Source organism: Miscanthus floridulus, chromosome 5, assembly GCF_019320115.1.
Source record: "Miscanthus floridulus cultivar M001 chromosome 5, ASM1932011v1, whole genome shotgun sequence".
Taxonomy (NCBI): domain Eukaryota; kingdom Viridiplantae; phylum Streptophyta; class Magnoliopsida; order Poales; family Poaceae; genus Miscanthus; species Miscanthus floridulus.
Genome location: NC_089584.1, coordinates 180,339 through 204,388, shown reverse-complemented (window position 1 = coordinate 204,388; position 24,050 = coordinate 180,339). Strand labels below are relative to the sequence as shown.

General features: G+C 57.6%; 2 long non-coding RNA genes across 2 annotated transcripts; both read right to left on the bottom strand.

Moving 5' to 3' along the window:
• Positions 1–5,827: 5,827 nt before the first annotated feature.
• LOC136451281 (uncharacterized) lies at positions 5,828–6,788 on the bottom strand. Its single transcript, XR_010758576.1, has 3 exons — positions 6,503–6,788; positions 6,274–6,432; positions 5,828–6,195 (listed from the first exon to the last, which is right to left on the bottom strand). It is a non-coding gene; the product is annotated as an uncharacterized lncRNA (long non-coding RNA).
• Positions 6,789–22,064: 15,276 nt separating this feature from the next.
• On the bottom strand, positions 22,065–23,353 carry LOC136451280 (uncharacterized). The gene is made up of 3 exons (XR_010758575.1): positions 23,102–23,353; positions 22,379–23,027; positions 22,065–22,301 (listed from the first exon to the last, which is right to left on the bottom strand). It is a non-coding gene; the product is annotated as an uncharacterized lncRNA (long non-coding RNA).
• Between the last annotated feature and the right edge of the window lie 697 nt (positions 23,354–24,050).

The window sequence follows — 24,050 nt, the reverse complement described above, 5'->3', positions numbered from 1 at the left end:
ACTGCCTCAGCAGGATAGGGAAGTCTCGGTTCGTCCTGAGCCCCCTCGAGCGCCGATAGCCCACAGGGTCCCCCTGCTGCTTGACCACCTCGGCAATCGACGCGAGGCGCAGGGAGACCATGAGGTAGTCAGCAGGCAACGACGCCACGACAATGAGGGGCCCGCCCAGGGCTACCACCCACACCGAGGTGGTCGCTATGACAGCGAGGAGGACCGCAGTCCTTCTCCTGAACCACCAGGCCCTCGGGTCTTCAGTAGGGCCATCCGCGCTGCTCTTTTCCTGGCCCGGTTTCGGCAACCAGCCAATCTCATGAAGTACAGCGGTGAGACCAACCCCGAACTCTGGCTTGCCGATTACCGCCTTGCCTGCCAGCTAGGTGGCGCAGATGATGACCTGCTCATCATCCGCAACCTCCCCTTGCTCTTGTCAGATTCGGCGCGAGCCTGGCTCAAACACCTTCCTCCCTCACAAATCCACGACTGGCGCGACTTGGTTAGGATCTTCGTCGAGAACTTCCAGGGCACATACGTGCACCCTAGGAACTCCTGGGATCTTAAGAGCGGTCGCCAAAACCTGGACGAGTCTCTCCGAGACTTCATCCAGCGCTTCTCTAAACAGTGCACCGAGTTGCCCAGTGTCGGTGACTCGGAGATCGTCCAGGCTTTCCTCTCTGGCACCACCTGCCGAGACTTGGTTCGAGAGTTAGGTCAAAACGTGCCGTGCTCATCTGCCATGCTCCTCAACATCGCCACCAACTTCGCCTCGGGTGAAGAGGCTGTTGGGGCCATCTTCCCCGACAGCGACACCAAGGGTAAGCGGAGGGACGAGGCCCCCGAGGCCTTGGCCTCCCACCTCCCCAAGAGAAAGAAAAAGGGGCGCCTAGGGAAGCAGGAGGTCCTGGAGGCCGATCTGGTTGCGGCCACGGAACGCAAGAATCCCTAAGGCCTCAAAGGCCCTAGGCCTTTCGATGACATGCTTAAGAAACCCTGCCCTTACCACCAAGGCCCGGTCCAGCACGCCCTCGAGGATTGCTCCATGCTATGGCGTTACTACGCTAGGCTCAGGCTCCCTGACGATGACGCTAAGCAGAAGGGCGCCGGTGACCGGGACGACGACAAGGACGATGGGTTCCCCGAGGTACGCAATGCCTTCATGATCTTCGGCGGACCCTCGGCGTGCCTTACGGCGTGGCAGCGGAAGAGGGAACGCCGAGAAGTCTTCTTGGTCAAGGTGGCCACCCCCCAGTACCTCGACTGGTCTCCAGAGGTGATCACCTTTGATCAAGACGACCACCCCGACCATGTTCCGAATCCCGGGCAGTACCCACTGGTTGTCGACCCGATCATCGGCAACACCCGACTCTCTAAGGTGTTGATGGACGGAGGCAGCGGCCTTAATATCCTATACATCAACACTCTGGAGCTCTTGGAAATCGACCGGTCGAGGCTCTGAGGCGACGTCGCACCCTTCCACGGCATCGTGTCAGGGAAGCGCACGCGACCCCTCGAGCGCATCGACCTTCCCGTCTGCTTCGGCACCCCCTCCAACTACCGCAAGGAAGTCCTTACCTTCGAGGTAGTCAGGTTCGGGGGAACCTACCATGCCATCCTGGGGCGGCCGTGCTATGCCAAGTTCATGGCAGTCCCCAACTATACCTACCTCAAGCTCAAGATGCCAGGCCCTAGTAGTATCATCACGATTGAGTCCACGTATGAACATGCATACGACTGCGACGTCGAGTGCATCGAGTACGCCGAGGCTCTTGTGGAGACCGAGACCCTTATCGCCCACCTCGACCAACTCAGTGGCAAGGCGCCTGACTCCAAGCGTCGCGCAGGGGCGTTCGAGCCCGCGGAGGCCATCAAGCTCATCCCGGTCGACCCCGCCTACCCCGATGACCGGGCGCTGAGGATCAGCGCCACCCTCGACATCAAATAGGAAGCCATGCTCATTGACTTCCTCTGTGCGAATGCCGACATATTCACATAGAGTCCCTCGGACATGCCGGGCATACCAAGGGAGGTCGCCGAGCACGCCCTAGACATCCGGGGCGGCTCTAGACCGGTGAGGCAACGCCTGCGCCGCTTCGATGAGGAAAAGCATAGGGCCATCGGTGAGGAGGTGCAGAAACTCTTGGCGGCCGGGTTCATCAAGGAGGTATCCCACCCAGAGTGGCTAGCTAACCCCGTGTTGGTTAAGAAGAAAAGTGGGAAATGGAGGATGTGTGTAGACTACACCGGTTTGAACAAAGCTTGTCCAAAAGTCCCCTTCCCACTACCCCAAATCGATCAGATCGTTGACTCCACTGTGGGGTGCAAGACCCTATCTTTCCTTGATGCGTCTTCTGGTTACCATCAAATCAAGATGAAAGAGTCTAACCAGCTTGTGACTTCTTTTATCACCCCATTCGGCATGTACTGCTACGTGACTATGCCTTTCGGCCTCAAAAACGCAGGGGCCACGTACCAGCGGTGCATGACCCAGGTCTTTGGCGACCACATTGGGTAGACCATCGAGGCCTATGTGGACAACATCGTGGTCAAGACCAGAAAGGCCAGGGATCTCGTCGATGACTTGAGGATAGCCTTCAAATGCCTTAGAGAGAAGGGCATCAAGCTTAATCTCGAGAAGTGTGTGTTCGTGGTCCCCCAAGGCATGCTCTTGGGATTCATAGTCTCGGAACGCGGCATCGAAGCCAACCCAGAGAAGGTCTTGGCTATAACCAGCATGGGACCAATCAGAGACCTCAAGGGGATACAGAGGGTCATGGGATGCCTCGCAGCCCTGAGCCGCTTCATCTCGTGCCTCGGCGAAAAAGGCTTGCCTCTGTACCGACTCCTGAGAAAATCCGAGTGCTTCTCTTGGACCCCCGAGGCCGAAGAAGCCCTCGACAGACTCAAAGCGCTGCTCACGAACCCTCCCGTCCTGGTACCCCTGGCCAAGGATGAGGCCCTCTTACTCTATGTCGCCGCAATGACCCAAGTGGTCAGCGCTGCCATAGTAGTAGAGAGGCAGGAAGAGGGGCATGCTCTGCCCACCCAATGACCTATTTACTTCATCAGTGAGGTGCTCTCCGAGACCAAAACACGCTACCCCCACATCCAGAAGCTAGTCTATGCTGTAGTCCTAGCCCGGCGCAAACTGCGTCACTACTTCGAGTCTCACCTAGTGACTGTGGTATCATCTTTCCCCTTGGGGGAGATAGTTCATAATCGGGAGGCCTCAGGTAGGATAGCCAAGTGGGCCGTCGAGCTTATGGGGGAAACCTTGACTTTTGTGCCTTGGAAAGCGATCAAGTCTCAGGTCTTGGCCGATTTTGTGGCTGAGTGGACCGACACCCAATTACCACCTGCTTAAATTCAGACGAAGTGCTGGACCATGTACTTCGACGAATCCCTGATGAAGACCGGGGCAGGCGTGGGTCTGCTCTTCATCTTGCCCCTCTGAGTACACATGCGCTACATGGTGCGGCTCCACTTCGCTGCCTCCAACAACATGGCCGAGTACGAGGCCCTCATCAATGACTTACAAGTCGCCATCGAACATGGGGCACGGCGTCTCGACGTCCGGGGCGACTCGCGGCTCATCGTCGATCAAGTCATGAAGGAGTCAAATTGCCTTGACCCAAAAATGGAGGCTTACTGCAAGTTGGTACGTCGCCTAGAAGACAAGTTCGACGGTCTCGAACTAAACCACGTCGTGCGGAAGTACAACGAGGCCACCGACAAACTGGCAAAGATGGCCTCGGCACAGGCCCCGGTCCCTCCGAATGTCTTTGCCAGAGACCTCCACAAACCTTCCATTGACTACACCTTGGAAACAGAGGAGGACCCACCTGTGGAAACCACGGCGAGGCTCGATGCCCCCTCTACTGCCGAGACCCCCTCGACCGAGCCCGAGGTCATGGAAGTCAACACCGAGCCTCCGCAGACCGACCAGGATGCAGATTGGTGAATCTCGTTCCTCGATTGGCTTGATCAGGGGGAGCTTCCTAGTGATAGGACCGAAGCCCGATGGCTTGCGCACCGAGCCAAGACTTACGTCCTCTACGATGACGAATTGTACAGGCGAAGTCCCTCAGGTGTCCTCCAATAATGTATCACTACCGAGGCGGGCCAAGCCCTGCTTTGGGACTTGCACGCAGGCGCCTGCGGGCACCATGTGGCGCCTCGGACGCTCGTAGGAAATGCTTTCCGCCAAGGGTTTTACTGGCTGATGGCGGTCGCCGACGCCACCAAGCTAGTACGCTCCAGTGAAGGATGTCAGTACTATGCTCGACAAACACATCTCCCGGCCCTGGCCCTCCAAACCATCCCCATCACGTGGCCATTTGCCGTATGGGGGCTCAACATGGTCGGGCCTCTGCAAAAGGCCCCCGGAGGCTACACCCATCTACTGGTATCAATCGACAAGTTCTCTAAATGGATCGAGGCTCGTCCGATCAATTGAATCAAATCCGAGCAGGCAGTGCTGTTCTTCACTGACATTATCCACAGGTTTGGGGTTCCCAACACCATCATCATCGACAACGGGACACAGTTCACCGGCAAAAAGTTCCTAATGTTTTGCGATGACCACCACATCCGTGTGGCCTAGTCAGCCGTAGGACACCCAAGGACCAACGGCCAAGTAGAACGTGCCAACGGCATGATCCTATAAGGCCTCAAGCCAAGAATTTACAACCGGTTGAAAAAGTTTGGCAAGAAATGGCTTGCCGAACTCTGATCGGTCATCTGGAGCCTGAGGAACACTCCAAGCTGAGCCATGGGGTTCACGCCTTTCTTCCTGGTCTATGGGGCTGAGGCCATCCTCCCCACTGACTTGGAATATGGTTCCCCAAGACTACAAGCCTATAACAAACAAAGTAACCGCACCACCCAAGAGGATGCCATCGATCAACTGGAGGAAGCCCGAGACGTTGCGCTACTACACTCGGCTAAATACCAGCAGACCCTACGGCGCTATCAGGCCCGGTGCGTCCGAGGCTGAGACTTGAAGGTAGGCGACCTGGTGTTAAGGCTAGCACAGAGCAACAAGGGCCGCCACAAGTTGACCCCACCATGGGAAGGACCGTACATCATCGCCCAAGTACTGAAGCCCAGGACCTACAAGCTGGCCTACGAGAAGGGCAAAATCTTCACCAACGCTTGGAACATAGAACAGCTACGTCACTTTTATCCTTAAATTTCCAAGCATTGTATATATTGTTTCTCGGAATACAATTAAAAAGCGTTCTTTAGTTGGTCTAATTTTTCGAGAAACCCCCCCAAGCCCATCGTGGGTCTCGACAATATGATAACACGGTAAGGGAGACTCGGCTCTGCCTCGGCAGAACCAAGCCTCCCTCGGGGGCTAGATGGGGGACTCCCCCTAAGTCCCATGCACCATTCTTCAGTCGTTTTTCGAAAAAATTCCTATGCCAAGTCTCCAGCATGCTCTGACGAATCGGTTGTAAAAACCCCTCGGGCCAAAGTCTATTTCCTAAGCGAGAAGCCGGTGGAGTTGTGAGATGGCATATGCCTCCAGGCTACGGCACTCCCTCACTACCTCTCGCCCAAGGGACGGCTTAGGCTCCAAGGAGGAGTTTTGCAAAAGAAATCTGATCAGAAGCAACAGAGGGCAGAGGCTCAGAAACACAAAAAAAACAACTAAGAAACACAAATACTTCAAAAAGAAAGGCCTCGACGGCCACAAGCGTTACGGTACAAAGATAATTCTTACTCTATTTTTACATGGCCCCTTGGGCCCAGGTCAAGGCTCAGGGCCTCCAGCATCGGCAGATGGTAGGGGAGGGACCACCTCCTCTTTGAAGAGCGTCGCCAGCGCCGTGCCAGGGCCTTCCGCTGCCTCCATCAGCTTCATGACCGCCGCATCAGCCTCCTCGTCATCATCAGGCAAGACATAGCCATCACTAATGGCCTAGAGGTCGACACCAACGTAGTGAGAGGAGATGACGGCCAACACCCGCTTAACACCCGTGTGCAGCGCTCCTCAGAGCCGCTCGCACATCTAGCTGCTCAGCGCGATCAAACGGCTCCCAAGGGAGCTACCTGATTGAACCCCTTCGACCTCCAAGTCCTCACAGGCGGAAAGGGCAGCACGCTTCAGCGCCTCGTGCTCCCCGATCTCGGTCTTGAGCACCGTCTGCACCGCGCTAGAAGCCTTGGCTGCCCGAGTAACCTCTGCCTCTGACTCTGCACCACAGAAAACGGAATGAGGTTGAGCGAGGGAAAAAATAACCTAAGTTAGGGGCGGAAGCCCATGGAACTCACCCTTAGCCATCTGCTCCCAGCATCGGGTCTCGACCTGACAGGCCTCGGCTTTCTCCTTCCAGCGCAGGGCCTCGGCCCAGGAGGCCTCGGCCTTCTCCTTCAACCGCTGGGCCTCGACCCGAGAGGCCTCGGCCGCCCTGGAAGCTTCACTCCCCAGCTCTACATCACACAAGGAAGTTAGGGAGCGAACATAAGGAAAAGAAAACAAAACGAGGGGACTAAAACTCACCCTCGACCGTCCCCCTCCAAACCACAGCCTTGGTTTGCGAGGCCTCAACCACCGCAAGGGCCTCATCCAAGGCGCCTTTCGTTAGCTAGTGCGCACTCTCCTCCGCCCCCAGCTACCCAGCGAGGGCCTTGCCTGAGGCCGTCGCTTCTTCAGCCCAGGACCTGAAGGCATCCCGATCACCGGCGACACGGGTAACCTCCTCCTCCAACTCCTTGACCCACGCTGTCAAAGGGGCGACCTGCCCCTGGGCCGTGACCACCTCGACCCTCGCATCGGCACAACGAAGCCGAAGGTCCTCCACCTCCGCGCTCCGCGCCGCTAGAAGCTCGTTGGCTCCCGCAAGCAGGCCCCTTTGCCGCTGGAGCTGGTCCCAGATGTCCCTCTCCTGCCGGAGAAAGACTAACTTCCCAAGGGACCGGGTCTCGAGCTCCTAGGGAAGCAGAACAGGGGTCATTGATTGCAACAAAACTCAGAAAAAGACAACGTCGCATGAGAAAGGAAAACGCGAACCTGGGCGACTCCGGGCAATTCGTCGGCCACCATGGACAGCGCCATCCAAAGCGACCGTTCCGCCAGCTAGCGGTATTGCTCGAAGGTGTCCCAGCGCCCGCCCCCGGCTGCGTCCTCAAGAGCAAATAGGGGCTACCCCTCAGGGTCGTCCCGGCTCCACCACAGTACACGTGGGTGCTCCCACCCGCGAGGCTCGGGTCACACCCGCATGAGGGCCAAGCTTCCCTTGCCCAAGGTTGGAGTCGGCTGTTCCACGGCGCTAGTCTCCTCGGCGTCAACCACCCCCCGTGCTCGGGAAGTATCGTCGGAGGAGATCGGATAGACCTCCGCCTCCCGGGCGCTCTCTCATAACAGCGGTGGGCCCTAAACCAAGGGCACCACCAAGGCCTCCACCGCCTTCATCTCTGCCTCCCGGGCAGACGGCCTCACCGCCATCACATCGGCCTTGGTGATCTCGAGGGCTCCAGCCTCCGCAGTCATGGCCTCGATGGTCTCGGGGGCTCTGGCCTCCACCATCATGGCCTCAGAGGTCGCAGAAACACCAACCTCCGCCGCTGCGGCCTCAGCGGTCTTGGGTGCCCCGGCCTCCATCGCCTTAGCCTCGGAGACCCCGGGGGCCTCGGCAACCAAGGGCACGCCGGCCCCATCTGACTCATGAGCCTCGCCCTCGCAGGGCGGAAACACTCCCTCCCCCGTCTGTGTCGGGGTCACCTCGGTAGCCCCTCCCTGGGTGGCTGGCTCCTTCGGGTCGGCCCTCGCCGACGCCGCGCCGCGTTGTATAGCGGCTTGTGCCTCCGCCACCAAGTGGGCGGAGGAGTCGGGGCTCGCCTTAAGTGCCTTAAGGGGCGCCAAGGGAAGCTCGTCCGTAGGCCGCTTCCAACTAAGGAAAAATCACCTATAGGGTCAGTACGAGACCAAAGAGCGAACGAAAGGCTCTGTGACCCCACCAAAAATACACCTACCTCGAACGGGATGGCAACCGCTTCGCCACAATCACCCTCATCCGCAAAGGCGGCGGCGGTGGCAGAGGCATCGCCTCCGTGTCCATCGGCACTGGCCGGTCCTCAAAGGACCCCGACGCCCCATCGGTCCTCCGTGGGGGTGGTTGCGTCGCCTCCGCTGCCACATGTACCACCACCACCGTCGAGCCCACCGGGCTGACGGTGCGTTTGCTGAACGCCCACGCCCCAGGCGTGTCGGCCTCGGCCCCGGGGTAGGTAATCGCCGACCCCGGGTCCGCTTCTCCTCCTCCTCCTAGGAGTGCCGGGCTGCTTGCCAATGCCCCGGGCACCACCTCCACCACGTTAGGGAGATGGTCCAGGGGACCTCGCCCCACCTCGCCCTCATCATCCCTGTCCGAGGCCTCCGTCGACAGCGATGGCAACGGGGATTCCTCCAATGGGAGACCATCCTTCCTTTATTGACGGCGGTGCTTATCCAGCTCCTCGCGCGCGAGGATTTGCTTTGTGCGCTTCACCGCCTTGGCGTCTTTCTGTTTTTTCTGCGCGTTAGCGTGCACCCGGTTGATCGCCCACCACCTCGCGTCCTCGGGAATGGGCGGCGGAGAGGAACGCACGTCCCTCATCCCCTGCAGGAACGACGAATGCGCATAAGGGAACAAGGGGTAAGGGGAGACTAAGGAGGCTCGGAGGCTACAGCGGCACACGACTTACCAGCAAGACGAACCCCCACGACGGTCGCATCGCGATAGGGGTCAAGTTGCCGCCCCTTAGCTTCACCTCTACCGTCTCCCCCACCCGACGAAGAATTTCCTCGTCGGAAAGGGTAGAGGAGGACATCCGGATGCCCTCAATGGGCTCACCCGGCTTCATCTCGAACAGCCGCCACCGCCGAGCCATCAGTGGTAGCACCCTCCAGCGGTGGAAGGCGGCCCGACCACAGCCACGGTAAGACCATGGCCCTGTAGCCTCGCTAGCCCTTCCAGAAGCGGCTGCAACTTGGGTTAGTCGTCCTTCGGGACGCCGTACTTCCATCTCTCCGGGCAGCTCCCCACAATCCACCCAGTGTAGGGGGGAAGTCCTCCGTCGTCGTTACGAAGGTAGAACCAGCTTGTGTACCACCGGTGATTGGATGACGCGAGTTGGGTCAAGATGTAGAGGTGCAGGTGGTCCTAGCGCACTTGGAGAGTGCAGCCGCCGGCCCTCGTCGCTTTCCTCATACCTGACGTGCCCGTCGACTTAGTGGTGTGCCCCGCCCAGAATAGGTGGAGCCATAACTCCCAATGGGGAGCAATCCCCAAGTACCCCTCGTAGACGGCAACGAAGATGGCTGCCTGTGCGATGGAGTTGGGGTTGAAGTTGTGGAGCTCCACGCATAGTAGTATGGGAGCGCCCGCATAAACCAATCCGCCAGGACGTCGAGGCCATGCTCGTGAAAGGAGATGAAGCTCACAACATAGCTATCACGAGGCCTCGGCTCTAGCTCGCCGTATGAAGCGATCCACTCCGGCCTATTAGGGTCCGTCACCGGACGAAGGAGTCCGCCATTGACGAGCGACTAGAGCGTCTCCACGGTGACATCGGAAGGATCCCAGGGGTCCGCCTCGACAACAACGATGTCACCGGACATGAGGACGATGGAGGGAACGGATGCGACGGTGAGTTTTTCTCTCTCTCCCATGCTCTCGCTTTTTCTCGCTTTCTCCCTGGCTCGCTCTTCTCCCTTCTTCTTCCCGGCACCCGCTGCTCTAGCGACGGCTCGATGGAGGCAGAGCTAACGCAGGTGAGGTAAGGTGACGAGGGGTGAGACTCTTTGAGTATTTATGCAGGGGGAAGGTGAAATGAACGGGCGATGAAATCGGGGAAGTCCCCCCCCCCCGATCTGGCGTAGTTAACCACGAGCCGATTTCGCCGGCCCATGCGCCCACTTCTTTCTCATTAAATGCAGGAACAGTTACGTCCCATCCACCACGTCACCCTCAGCCACTATGGCAGCAGGCGTCGTTTTGCCTCCCTAGAAAACCGCCTCAAAAGGTGCACCACCCATTGCCGAGCCAATGGGGAAGATATTCCCCCGAGCCTATTCCTTTCATACGAAGGAACCAGGCTCTGAGTCTATTACGGTACAGGGGTTCGAAGGCTGGGCCCCAAGGGGTTTCGACAGCCGCCCCAGGACAACAGAGTCAGGGACGATAGCAGGCGAGCCTATACGGGGACGAGGCCCAAGCAAGCGAAACGCTTGGGACGCCCTAAGTCGTGTCCGAGACCGGTAGGAAGGTCTCTGAATGGGATCCCACCGTAGGGAGGCACCGAGCCACCAAGGCCTAGCGAATGGCCTCGGCACCCACTAGAGAAACCCTCTGGTACTCTTGGAGTGTGTCTCTGGACCGCTAGCTGTCCCCTAGCGAATGGGGCATGGGCCTCCACTCGGACTTACCCGATAACAGCTCACCGGAAGTGCCAACGCTCGTGCCCACCGAGGGTAGCCTGGCACATTCCACCCCTCCTTCCGAGCGAAAAGGAAGTGTGAGGGTCGCACAAAAAAGTTAGGGGAACCCCCGACAGACCTCTCGCCCCATGTAGAGGCTAGGGGGCTCTTCCTGCAATCTTGCCGAGACCTAGCGACCCCGGCTCACACTCGAGGGGGCTCGGCAAAACAACCCCTCCTTTCGAGCGAAAAGGAAGCACGAGGGTCATACAAAAAGCCAGGGGAGCTCTTGATGGCCCTTCACTCCGTGCGGAGGCTAGGGAGCCCTTCCTGCAACCTCGCTGTTGGGGACCTAATACCAGGGTACCCCAGAAGGCGGAACCGATAACCACTAAACGTGAAAAACTTCCGGACGCATAAAGGTGTCATGTCATCCCTTGTTCGAGTAACAGGAGTTCGGTTCCGCCTCGCCCGATGCTTATAGGGCGGGCTCGGTCTCGCCCGAGGGCCGAGGGATAAACTCCGTCTCGCCCGACCCCTCGAGGGCGGGCTCGGTCTCGCCCGAGGGCTAAGGGATGAGTTCCGTCTCGCCCGATCCCGGAGGGGCAGGGTCGGCCTCACCCGACACCTTTGTGGGGTAACCCTGTCTTGCCCAAAGGCTCAAAGCCAAACTCCGTCTCGCCCGACGCTTATAGGGCGGGCTCGGTCTCGCCCGAGGGCTAAGGGATGGATTCCGCCTCGCCTGATCCCAGAGGGATAGGGTTAGTCTCGCCCAAGAGATAGGGATTGATCTCCGCCTCACCCGATGGCCCAGAACGAGCCTCGCCCTGATCGATATCTATCCCTCATAATGATGGGTACAGGACGAGACAAGACATTCGGGTCAACCATGGCTCCAACGACCATACCCTGCGCCCTGGCAGGAAAAGGACTGCCAGGGAACGACAGGACTGATGCTTTAGACCCTTCCGGGCGCCGCAGAGCCCAAAAGGTATAATAGGTGTGTACGCCTCACCCTGTAGAGTTGTAGGCGCCGCCTTCAGCTCTGGGACACGGAACCCAACAAAGATATACGACAACCGCTACGCTCCAAGAACGGATTTGCTATCTCCACGGACGACGGGTATTCCGTCACCACGCTATGGACCCGAGGGAGCGGCGCCCGCTTCCCGACCCCTCAGGTCCTCCCAGTCGGAAGGCCTTGGCCACGGTGCCACACCGGACCCCGACCCCGAACTCTCCCAACAAGGAATCATGGGAACCAGAAGGCGCACGGAGCGGGGCTGGGAGAGGCTCATAAGTCAAAACCACCGTACTACAGCCCATACCCTGCACAGGGCAGCGTTCTGTGACTAGCCTGACATCCTACAGAGACATCGACAATATCATAAGCACTTATCTTCCTTCGCACTCATCAGGATGAAGGACCTAATCGGATAGACGTAAGCCACAAGACTAAGAAGAATACGCATCCTGGAGTCTTCACCCTTGTAAAGCCTCCCCCTTCATCTATAAAAGGGGATGCACATCCTCCATCGAAGGGAGGGGGAAAAAAGAGGACCAAACGATAGAACGCATTCACACACATTCAAGCAGCTACGAAGCTCTTGACTACCTTTCAACCCTTCGATCAGAGACTTGGGACCAGTCCCTCTCTCGGCAGTTTGTATCCCTTACTACAGATCGTTTACGGTGCTAATAACACAAGCAGCAACAAACTGGACGTAGGGACGTTCCGCCCAAACCAGTATAAATCCTGTGTCCTTTAGCGCACCATCCGAGTCTAACGCGCATTACCATAAATTTACTTGCCGGTGCTTATACGAAACACCGACAGTTGGCGCGCCGGGTAGGGGCTTTGCGCGTTCCAAATCAGGTCTTGGATGACCACCCATGCAATCACCTGGGCCCCGGGCACACACGTGCGTTTCAGTGACTTGGATTTCATCATCACACTAGAAGGAGAGCTGGCACTGACTCACTCAGCCGCCCCATCTCCCCCTTCCATCAACCTCAGCCGTCTCAGGCTTGAGGGTCCACCGGGCAACTCCCGGGGAGACCCGTCACCCAAGGAGGCCTCTCACAATGCCACCATGTGTCCGGAAGGGTCCGTATGGAGCGCCCCGACAGCGTTTCTATTCGGTCTCCGCAACGTTGCGGCAACCGCTGGCCGCCTTCTGGCGCTACGTGTGGTTCAACCACCCACGGACATCGAGTTCGTGGGGGCGATTGAGCAGGATACGGAGACCCTCTACAAGCTCCTCAACGAGGAGCCCGTATCGCTCTCCAGCTCAGATTCCAGTAGGGGGAGTCACCACCCTTCCCGGGAATGCTACATGACGCAGACCCCTGAGGGTCACGCCAAAAGCGCCTCCAGGGAAGTGGCCACCCCTACAAACAATCTTGACAGTAGATCCGGGGAGGAGGGGACAGCCCCATCTCACTTGAGGATGGAGCAGCTAAAGGCTCGTCAATAGGAAATCAAGGAGGCCGGGCAAGGGCTCGCACGGGAATACGCGGACATCAATCGCGAGATTGAACGCCGCAAAGACGGGGGGCGCGCGCGCGCCACAGCCCGCACCATACATCAAAGGATCCTCACCGACGATGGGGCCTTTCCTCACTTTGCTCGAGCCAGCCAGAACATCGCCCAGCAACCGCCTTGCTGCATGGCCTCCCGAAGGCCGCGACGTCCGAGGATCGACGCGCTCATCGGGAGATTCGCACGTTGCTCGAGCGTGCAGCAGCGCAGCAGGCGGAAAGTTCGTTGTCTCGACGACGCGAACCCGACACCAGCCAGCGCGCGCCCTCAGTGCGTCCCACCAAAGACACATCCGTACACCAAACACCGCCAGCCGGCGGGCAGCCCTCCGTCGTCCCTGTACATCAACGCCTCGGCCATGGCCGCGACGTACGTAGCATCATCGACGCCCGGAGACGTGCCCACGGCGACGATGGAGAAGCAGCGCGCCACGGCTACCATCCCTGACGTGGCGGGCGCTACGACAGCAACGAGGACCGAAGCCCGAGCCCCATTCTACCAGGCCCTCAGGCCTTTGGCCGGCACATCCTCAACGTTGCGTTCCCCCTAAGGTATCGACCGCCTACGAACATTCCTAAATATTCTGGCGAAACAAATCCTGGGCTTTGGCTCGAAGACTATCGGCTTGCATGTCAGGCCGGTGGTGCGAGTGACGATAATTTTATTATTCGCAATCTCCTGCTGTTCTTGGCCGACTCGGCACGAGCATGGCTGGAGCACCTACCGTCCAATGCCATTTAGAGTTGGGTGGATCTGACTGAGATCTTCGTGGGTAATTTCCAGGGCACGTACAAACGCCCTGGAAACCCATGGGACCTCAAGAACTGCCGTCAGAAGGCCGATGAAACCCTCTGCGGGTACATCCGGCGCTTCTCCCGACAGTGCAACGAGCTCCCGAACATCGCCGATGCCGACGTGATAGGAGCCTTTCTGTCCGGAACAACCTATGAATCCCTGGTCCACAAGCTAGGACGCAGGGGCCCGCGAACTACCAAGGAACTTCTGGACATCGCCACCAGTCACGCCTCTGGAGAGGAGGCAGTCGGAGCCATCTTTGATCGCTCCAACGGAAAGACAAGGCGGGACGAGGACGCCAGCGAAGGCGCCTCCAACCGTCCCGCCAAAGGGAAAAATAAGAAGCAACGGCGTGACAACTCGCTCGCGGCCGCTGCCGACCGCAAAGGTGGCCGGAAGCCCGTGGAGGGCACTCCGAACCACTTCGAAAAAATGCTCGAGGGGCCATGCCCAAACCACGCCTTTCCGGCCAAGCACCTATACAAGGAATGCGGCCTTATGCGCAAATACTTGGCCGGGGGTCTGAATAAGGAGGAGCAGGGGAAGGAGCCTATTCCCACCACTAACGACACGGAGGAGAAGGACGACACCTTCCCAACTCCGACCGGTGCCCTCATGATCTTCGAAGGATCAATGGCCTATGACTCCAGGCGCCGCCAGAAGGTCGCACGTCGAGAGGTCTATACCGCTGGACTGGCTATACCAGCCTATCTCCGGTGGTCGGAATCCGCCATAACCTTCGACCGAACCGACCATCCAGATACCATCCCACACCTGGGAAGGTATCCGCTTGTCGTCGACCCGATCGTCGGTCCAAAGCGGCTCACCAAGGTACTGATGGATGGGGGCAGCGGCCTCAACATCATGTACGCCAAGACGCTCAACGAGATGGGCATCGACCGAACGCGCCTCCGCCCCATCCGAGCGCCTTTCCATGGCGTCATGCCAGGAAAGCAAGCCGTGCCGCTAGGGCAGATTGACCTGCCTGTCACTTTTGGGGATCAATCCAATTACCGGACTGAGACCCTCACCTTCGATGTAGTGGGGTTCTCGGGGACTTTCCACGCCATATTGGGGCGACCATGTTACGCGAAGTTCATGGCCGTACCCAATTACACATACCTGAAGCTGAAGATGCTGAGCCCCCATGGGATCATCACCATCGGCACCTCCTTCCAGCGCGCTTACGAGTGCGAGATCGAATTATGCGGACACGCATCCGCGGTCATCGCATCCGAAGAGCTCGCCACCCTCAGGGAGGAGGTCATTGAGGGGACACCCGACGCAAAAAAGTCATCTGGATCGTTCGAATCGGCAGAGGGCTCCAGGGGCGTCCTCTTGGATCCCAGTAGCTCCGAGGGCAAGGAAGTTCGAATCGGGACCATGCTCTCCTCCGCATAGGAAAGCGCGCTCATCGACTTCCTCCGCGCCAACAAGGACATCTTTGCGTGGAAACCCTCGGATATGCTGGGCATCCCGAGGGAGGTCGCCGAGCATACTCTCCAGATCCTCCCGGGCTCCAAGCCAGTAAAACAACGCCTGCGCCGCTTCGACGAGGAGAAACACAGGGCCATCGGCGAGGAGATAGCCAAACTACTGGCCGCAGGATTCATCAAGGAAGTATACCACCCAGAGTGGTTAGCAAATCCTGTACTTGTTCGGAAAAAGAGCAGGAAATGGAGAATGTGTGTTGATTATACTGGCCTCAACAAAGCGTGTCCAAAGGATCCATTTCCTTTGCCACGAATAGACCAAATAGTCGATTCCACCTCGGGGTGCGAAACCCTCTGTTTCCTGGACGCATACTTAGGCTACCATCAGATCGCGATGAAAGAGTCCGACCAGCTCGCGACGTCTTTTATCACGCCCTTCGGATCATTTTGCTACGTTTCAATGCCGTTTGGTTTGAAGAACGCTGGGGCAACGTACCAGCGCTGTATGCTTAGTTGCTTCAGAGACCTCATCGGGCGAACCGTTGAGGCCTATGTCGACGACATCATAGTCAAATCCAAGCGGGCTGACCACCTTGTCGCCGACCTTGGACGCACCTTTGCGAGACTCCAGGCGAACGGCATCAAGCTCAATCCCGAAAAATGTGTTTTTGGGGTCCCGAGGGGCATGCTGCTCGGCTTTATCGTCTCCAAGCGTGGCATCGAAGCCAACCCAGAGAAGATATCAGCCATCACGAGGATGGGCCCGATCCAAAACATAAAGCGGGTTCAGCGGATCACCGGGTGCCTTGCCGCTCTCAGTCGATTCATTTCACGCCTCGGCGAACGAGGACTCCCCCTTTATCGACTCCTAAAGAAAACTGACCGCTTCGAGTGGACAGCCGAGGCTCAGGAAGCACTTGACATGGTTAAACGATTTTTAACTAAGCCGCCGGTCCTAGTTCCTCCATGCGATGGAGAATCTCTCCTACTATATATCTCGGCCACCACCCAAGTGGTTAGCTCCGCCTTAATAGTAGAGCGAGAAGAAGAGGGGCACGCCTTCAAGGTGCAGCGCCCTGTATATTTCATCAGCGAGGTGTTATCCGACTCCAAAACCCGCTACTCCCAGATCCAGAAACTCCTCTACACCATCCTCATCACCAAAAGGAAGCTACGCCACTACTTCGAGTCACACCCCGTGACAGTAGTGACGTCGTTCCCCCTCGGCGAGGTCGTTCGTAGCCATGACGCTACGGGGAGAACCGCAAAGTGGGCACTCGAGCTGATGGATCAGGGCATTTCTTATGTCCCCCGAACGGCGATCAAATCTCAGGCACTGGCTGACTTCATCGCGGAGTGGACCGAGGTCCAGATGCCACCAGCAGTCGTCGATCAAGAGTACTGGATTATGTACTTCGACGGATCGCTAATGAAGAAGGGCGCCGGAGCAGGACTAGTCTTTGTATCCCCCCTCGGGGTCCACATGAGGTACATGGTTCGGCTTCATTTTCCCTCATCAAACAATATTGCAGAATACGAAGCGCTCATCAACGGCCTATGAATCGCCATTGAGCTAGGCATCCGACGCCTTGACGTCAGGGGCGACTCTCAGCTGGTCGTCAACCAGGTCATGAAAGAGTCGGGCTGCCACGATACCAAGATGGAGGCATACTGTCAAGGGGTCCGACGTCTGGAGGACAAATTCGACGGCCTCGAACTCAATCATATCCCCAGGCACCTCAACGAAGTGGCCGATGCACTCGCAAAAGCAGCATCCAGCCGAGAGCCAGTTCCAACAGGCGTCTTCGCCAGTGACCAACACAAACCCTCGGTACGCTACGCGGGGTCGAAACAAGCCGATGATGGCCCTTCTAGTCCGACCCCCAAGGCCGATCCACCAACTGCTCCTCCTGACCCCGAGGTCATGGAGCTTGAAGAAGACCCAGCAATGGAGTCCGATCCTCCCAATGACTGGAGAACACTTTACATCGACTATCTCCTCCACGACGTACTACCAACCGACAAGACAGAAGCCTGACGGCTCGCGCGACGCGCCAAATCCTTCGTTCTTGTAGAGGGCGAACTCTACAAACGAAGTCACATCGGAATTCTTCAGCTTTGCATCCTTGGCGAATAGGGAAAACTCCTACTGAGCGACATCCACGGTGGGGCATGCGGACACCATGCCGCACCAAGAACCTTGGTTGGGAAGGCATTCCGACAGGGTTTCTATTGGCCCACCACAGTAGCCGATGCCGAGCAAATTGTACGCACCTGCGAAGGGTGCCAATACTATGCTCGGCAAACACACCTCCCGGCCCAGGCTCTCTAAATGATCCCCATCACGTGGCCCTTCGCGGTCTGGGGGCTTGACCTGGTCGGGCCACTTAAAAAAGCGCCCGAAGGCTTTACCCACCTGCTTGTCACCATAGACAAGTTCACAAAATGGATTGAAGCTCGGCCAATATCCACAATCAAATCAGAGCAAGCTGTGTTGTTCTTTCTCGACATCATCCATCGCTTTGGAGTACCGAACTCCATCATCACAGACAACGGCACGCAGTTCACCGGTAGGAAATTCATTCATTTCTGTGATGAACAACACATCCGAATCGATTGGGCAGCCGTCGCGCACCCCTGGACGAACGGACAGGTCGAGTGCGCAAACGGCATGCTTCTTCAAGGCCTCAAACCCAGAATTTTCAACCGGTTGAACAAGTTCGGCGCGCGTTGGCTCGCTGAGCTCCCGGCTATGCTCTGGAGCCTAAGGACGACTCCTAGCCGGACCACCGGCTACACACCCTTCTTCATGATCTACGGCTCCGAGGCCGTTCTCCCGACGGACCTTGACTATGGAGCACCAAGAATCAGAGCATATGACGCTAAGGGAGCCGAGGCATCTCACCAAGACGCCATGGACCAGCTGGACGAGGCCCACGACATCGCCCTCCTCCGTTCAGCCAAGTACCAGCAAGCGTTGCGGCGGTACCACAGCCGACGGGTGCGGGGTCGAGCCTTCAACGTCGGAGACCTCGTCCTCCGCCTTGTACAGAGCAACAAGGATCGTCACAAACTCTCCCCACCCTGGGAAGGGCCTTACATCGTCGTGGAAATACTTCTCCCAGGCGCCTACCGGTTGAAAACCATCAAAGGGGAGGTCTTCACCAATGCCTGGAACATTGAGCAGCTACGTCGTTTCTATCCTTAAAATAAGCTTACACTTTTCTTTATCAGTTTTCGTCTTAACAGAACCCCGATCCTTAGTGATTTCCGACCCCTACAAATCGCAAGGGGTCAGACCTCACTCGGGGGCTGGCATGTGATCGTAACATATGTTATGTGTAATACAAGTATCGCGCTTGCAAAAAATCCCTGTGTTATACTTACAAACATTCTATAAGTTTTCCATTCGCCTCGTAAATGAGTCTCGAGGGCTAAGATCTTGGGAACCAATTCTGAATACAACTGGTAGGACTGCGAGACACCCATGCCCCAGTGGCTGCAACCTCTTTGCTCACCAGTTCAATCAGAATTAGTTTGCCCACGTTCCTAGCTTCCTATGACTTAGACCATGAGAAGAGTTGGAAAGCGCTAAAATGACTTGCCATAAGCAAAGGATGTAATTTTGTTCATTTTTTGCATGAATTCACCACTTACAAAGCGATGTCATTACAAAAAAGGAACAATATACTCTGAAGACTGTTTACTCGGGGGCTTCCCCACAACGTTATTTCATCACAGTCTCGGCTCAGCTCTACCACAAGTGCTACTACGATCGTCGCGCCACGCTCTCCATCGGCGACGTCGAGGGCATGTACACGGGCCAGTTCGTCCACTACGGCCGCCGTGCCACGCTCTCCATCGGCGACGTCGAGGGCATGTACACGGGCTAGCTCGTCTACTGCGGGCGCCGTGCCATGCTCTCCATCGGCGACATCTTCGCTGGATCCTCGAAGGCGCCACCATCTATGACGCCTCCGCCGGAGCGTCCGGGGACTACGCCATCGTCGTCAGCCACAACCCCGGCAGCAACGCCACCGTCATGGCATCTGGGGACTACGCCATCATCCCTAGCCATAACCCTGACAACGGCGTATGGGCAGGAAACGCCTCCCGCCAAGGGAGGAGCGCAGCGAACGATGGCGCAGTCAACAACATACGACGCCCACCGACGTCTTTTCTCCTTCAGCAGCAGCGACTCCTCACCAAGGGCCGCGCGCACCATCTCATCTACGTTGGATAACCTCCGGCTCGACATCACGCACCAGACTCATGAGCAAGGTCGTAAGTTCTCTATCTCCCTCTGGCATTACTCTTCCTCACTCAGGAACCACCGTGACGCACGGACGCGTTTGGCAGAAAGGAAGAAGAAGGAGAGATAGCGGCTCGGAGGCAGAAGGGGAGGTGGGAGGAGAGCTCCTCTCCCCCTCCCTATTTAAAGAAGAAGCGCTGTAACTGAGGAAAGGCGAAAGGTCGGACAAAAAACCCTCTCCCTTCCCTCTTTTTTAATATGCAATCAATGCTGATTGATATCTGAGGGGACGCGCCAGAAGTGACGGGACGAACCCCGGTCTGCGAGGCGTCCCTCTTCGGTCAAACTAAACACTGCCTGGGTATGGCCCGCCACTGACCCGCTCCGGACGCGGCGATTAAGGCACCCACATAGGCAGACAACTTTTCGCCTCCCCATGTAGGACCACAGACGACCCGATGATGGGACCTTTCAGATCTCCTGGGTCGACCATTCGGCCCAGAAGACACGACGAACGAATGACTGAAGAAAGATAAGCCTCTCAGCTTTCTCACTTTATGCGTTAAAATTCGTTCGCAAGATTCCGACCCCGTCAAATAGCAGGGACGCGAGCATCACTCGGGGGCTGCCGAGGATGACTACCAGTCTAGATATCCTCTTCACCCGACCCCTCCGTATGTCTGAAACTAAGAGCGCGACATACAGGCACAAAGCCTTGAGTAAAACTGGATGAACTAACAAACCCTACGCCCCGATAGCTATGGTGTTTCTGTTTACCAGAAAAATCCTACTCAACGCCCCTCGCGTCTCTAGTTTCGACATCTGCCTTCTCAAAGAAGGGATCGGAAGGGTCTGCCTATAGAGTCTCCCCCAAAGGAGAAGCTGTCAGGCTGCCCAAGTTAACTGAACGGCTCGGATCGTCACCGAGACACAAAAACAAAGAATATCAATTCTTACGCAGGTTTTTTCAACCTCGTCACAAACGTCAGGGCCTGAACCCATCTGGTAGGAGCTTTTCCGCCACACATATCACCAAGGTAACGTTACCGACCCCGCCTTTATTTTCAATTAAATGTTGCATTCAAAACATTTCATATGCAAAAAATTGCATCCCAACGATTCGTGTCACACCACGAAACGGCTGTCGCCTCATTCGATATAGGAAACCATAGGCTGAGGTTCGAAGGTCGGCCCGCGAAGGGCTCGAGGCCGCCTCACGCCGAACAGGGCCAGGGAGAGATAACCAAGACGAGCCCCAGCGGCCCTGCCCGATCCCGCTCAGAAGCGAACCAGGACGTCTCGACCTTCTCTCGTTCGATTCTAACCTCGAGCCAAACCCACAGAATCTCCATCGAGGAGAGGCCATCGGGCCCCCTGAGCTTATCGAACGACTCAGGCATCTGCCGGGAGGCGGGTTAAGAAGTTATGGAGTGCCACCAGAGGGCTCTGCCGACCCCATCAGCAAATGATGGACCCGGATTCTGCACGAACGTACCCGTTAGCGAGCTCGTTGAGCGCGGTACTCAAGCTGTCGAGGCAAGTGTCGTTCACTCAGCCCCTCCGATTGCGAAAACCGAGGACGGGGTAACACGCAAAAAACGGCCGACCCCTATCAGACCCTAACAAGGCTCGGGGGCTCGGGCCAAACAAATGCAGGGACACAGGTTCAGAGGCCCCACCTTGCCGAGCCCATACAGTCCCCAGTTGGAATTTCTGTTGGAAGACAGGATGGGGATTATTGCGACGACATCCATTGTCACCAAAACCACGATTCCGATCTCTAGTAACACCCGACCCCAGCAGGTGCGGGGGTCGGACCTTACTCGGGGGCTGTTAAGGTATGGCTACCTCCTCAATCTCCTCGCATTATAATCAGCGGCATAATTCAGGGGAACATATTGGTAAGACCGTAAAAAATCAAATCGCAAAAAAATCAAACAAAACGAAATTAAGACGCAAAAGCACGAAAGGCGTCCAGACTCGAAAAGTACCGACACTTGTCCACATATTACATATAAGCTGTTCTCAAAATTGTTCGATTAATTACTCCCGCGAAGGGAGAACCATTTCTTTCAGACTGTCTGTCAGGTTCTTCGCAAGGGGAGCGACCATCTTCTCCATTTCCTCCAGCTCTTCATCCTCGTAGGTGGACGGAAAGCCTTCGCTCATCACCCTCAGGTTTATTTCCTTCTCATAATGGGCGTGGGCGACGGTGAAGGCCTGGGTAATCCTGGCGTGAAAGGCACTCTCCTCAAGTTGGCCCATCCGAGCCATGATACCTCCGACACGAGCTGCGAGCGGGCCGGTCTCCACCGGCTCCGTCAAATTCAGGGCGTTGAGGACCACCCCGACCGCGGCTTGTAGACGATCGTGCTCATCGCTCTCAGCCTGAAGGGCCCTTCACGTATAGGCAGCCTCTTTCTCCAGCTTGGTGGCGACGTTCTCAGCACTCAACCTTCCTTCCACCGCGTCACCAAGCTCCGCCCGGAGAGAGCGGACCACCTCAACGTCCTCATCCACCTTCTGCTGGAGGGCTATGGCCCTACTCTCGGCCTTCCGCCGGAGGTCCCGCTCCATCTCCAGCTCCTTCAGGACTTCGCTGGCCTTCTCATTGGCCGCGGTATTCCTCTGCAACAGCTCGTCTCGCTCTTTTTGGAGCCTGGCAATCTCCTCTCCATCCAGCTTGGACCTCGCCGACAGGTCCTCGAACATCCCGTGCGCCTCCTCCGCATCCTAACGTGCCTGGGCCTCCCACTCCTGGACGATAGCAAGCTAGGCGGCCATGTTTGCTCGCAGTCGGGCCTCCTCGGAGAGGCGATCCCGCTCCGCCTTCTGCTCACGGAGGAATAGGGATTTTTTCCGGCTGCGAGCAACAAGAATCTGAAGAAGAAGAAGACTGATATCAGAAATGCGAGAACACATAAACATACGAAGAAAGAAGAAAGCCTAGAAAATACCTAAGTGGTAGGGATAACGATTTCATGGAGGGCCCCTCTGGCCTGGTCCAGGGCGTTCAGCATGGTCGAGATCCCGACGTCAAGACCCTCCCGCTCCATGCTCTCGGAATGATCATCGAGCGAGAAAAGAGCCGATGATGGGTCCTGAGCGGCCATCCATTGGAGCGGCGGCTCCCCCCGCGCAGGGGAGCGGCTTCCTCTCGACAAAGGGGCCGGTGGCGGCTCCCTTCTGACCCTGTGCGGCACCATCGCCGCACTCAAGGACCCTCCGGCTGGACCCTCCTCCGTCTGGACCGCTTCGGGCGCCACGGGCGGATCCACATGGGCACCTGGCGGCGCGGATTGCACCACGCCCTCGGGTGCCACCACGACCGTGCCTGGCTGATCTTGGCTCAGCGCAGTCACAATCACCGGCGGCATACGGTCCTCGGCCGACTCTTCCACGCCCGCCACGGAAGAAGCCGCTCGCTCAGTAGCCTCCACGGGCGTGGGAGCCACCATGGACGCCGTTGGTTCAGCCAACACGGCCCCAACGTCGGCACCACCCCTGCCCGAAACAGGGGTAACTCCAGGCGACGCCGTCTGTCCCGCTTGAAGGGTGAGACTCTTCTTGGGCGCCAGCCCCAGGGGGTGACCCGTCCGCAAGAACCTACACAAAGGTAATAACCGTTAAGTCAAAATAAAAATGGAAAAAAGATGAAAACAGAGGAGTCAAGAGCTTACGTTGACGTCCTCGGCCGGCGGAAGCATTTTGGAGACGGATCCCCAGATCCCTGCCCTAACTCATCCTGACGGGACCGTTTCTTGCCTGCCCCCTGCTCCGGGGCAGGGGGTTCATCTCGTCGGGTGCAGCGCCGGAGTCGCTCCCCTCCATCGTCTCGTCGGGCGCGGCACCGGAGCCGTCCCCCTCCCTCGTCTCGCGGGGCGCAGCACTGGAGCTGCTCCCCTCCATCACCTCGCAGGGTGCAGCATCAGAGCCGGGCGCGGCTCTGGTACTACCCTCTTCCACGATCGCCTCAGGGTCGGCGGCAGCAAGCCCAGCGTCCCCCATCCACCGATCCTCGGCCGGCACGCCGTGCTGAAGCGGTGGACTCGCCGGCCTCCACTGACCTCATTGATTCACTTCCCTCTGCATGAAAAGCAAAGGGCCCCTGCACGGGTGGGTGGCCACTTGTCAGCGTTTCCTCATCCTCCAGGACGCCCCAATCCACGTCGACGGCTACCTCATCGTCGCCGTCGTCATCATCATCATCGTCGTCATCCTCACTGCTCACGTCCTCTCCCCGATCCCGTGCCTCCTGCTTCAGTCGTTTCGCCTTCTTCATCTCCTCCTTTGCCTTCTTGTCCCGCTCGGCCGCGAGTCGATTCGCCGCCGCCACAGCCCTGTCCTTCGGCAGTGGAGCCAGACTATCCTTGAAGACTAGCCCCCTCGGCTAGCCCCAACATCACAAAGGCAAGTATTAAAAAAGGGAGATTCAGGAGAAAGAAAAGAGTACAGGAGAAGAGGGCTTACGAATTCGAAGAACACAGGCTCCGGCCGCATTGGGGGATGCCCGGGCACCGGATACACGATGCCGAGGACCATGCCGGCAGAATCCTTCGTCGGCTCCGTCGCCTCCTTGACACGCTGCGCCACTTCCGAATAAGGGAGCGCCTCGTCAACGAGCACCGT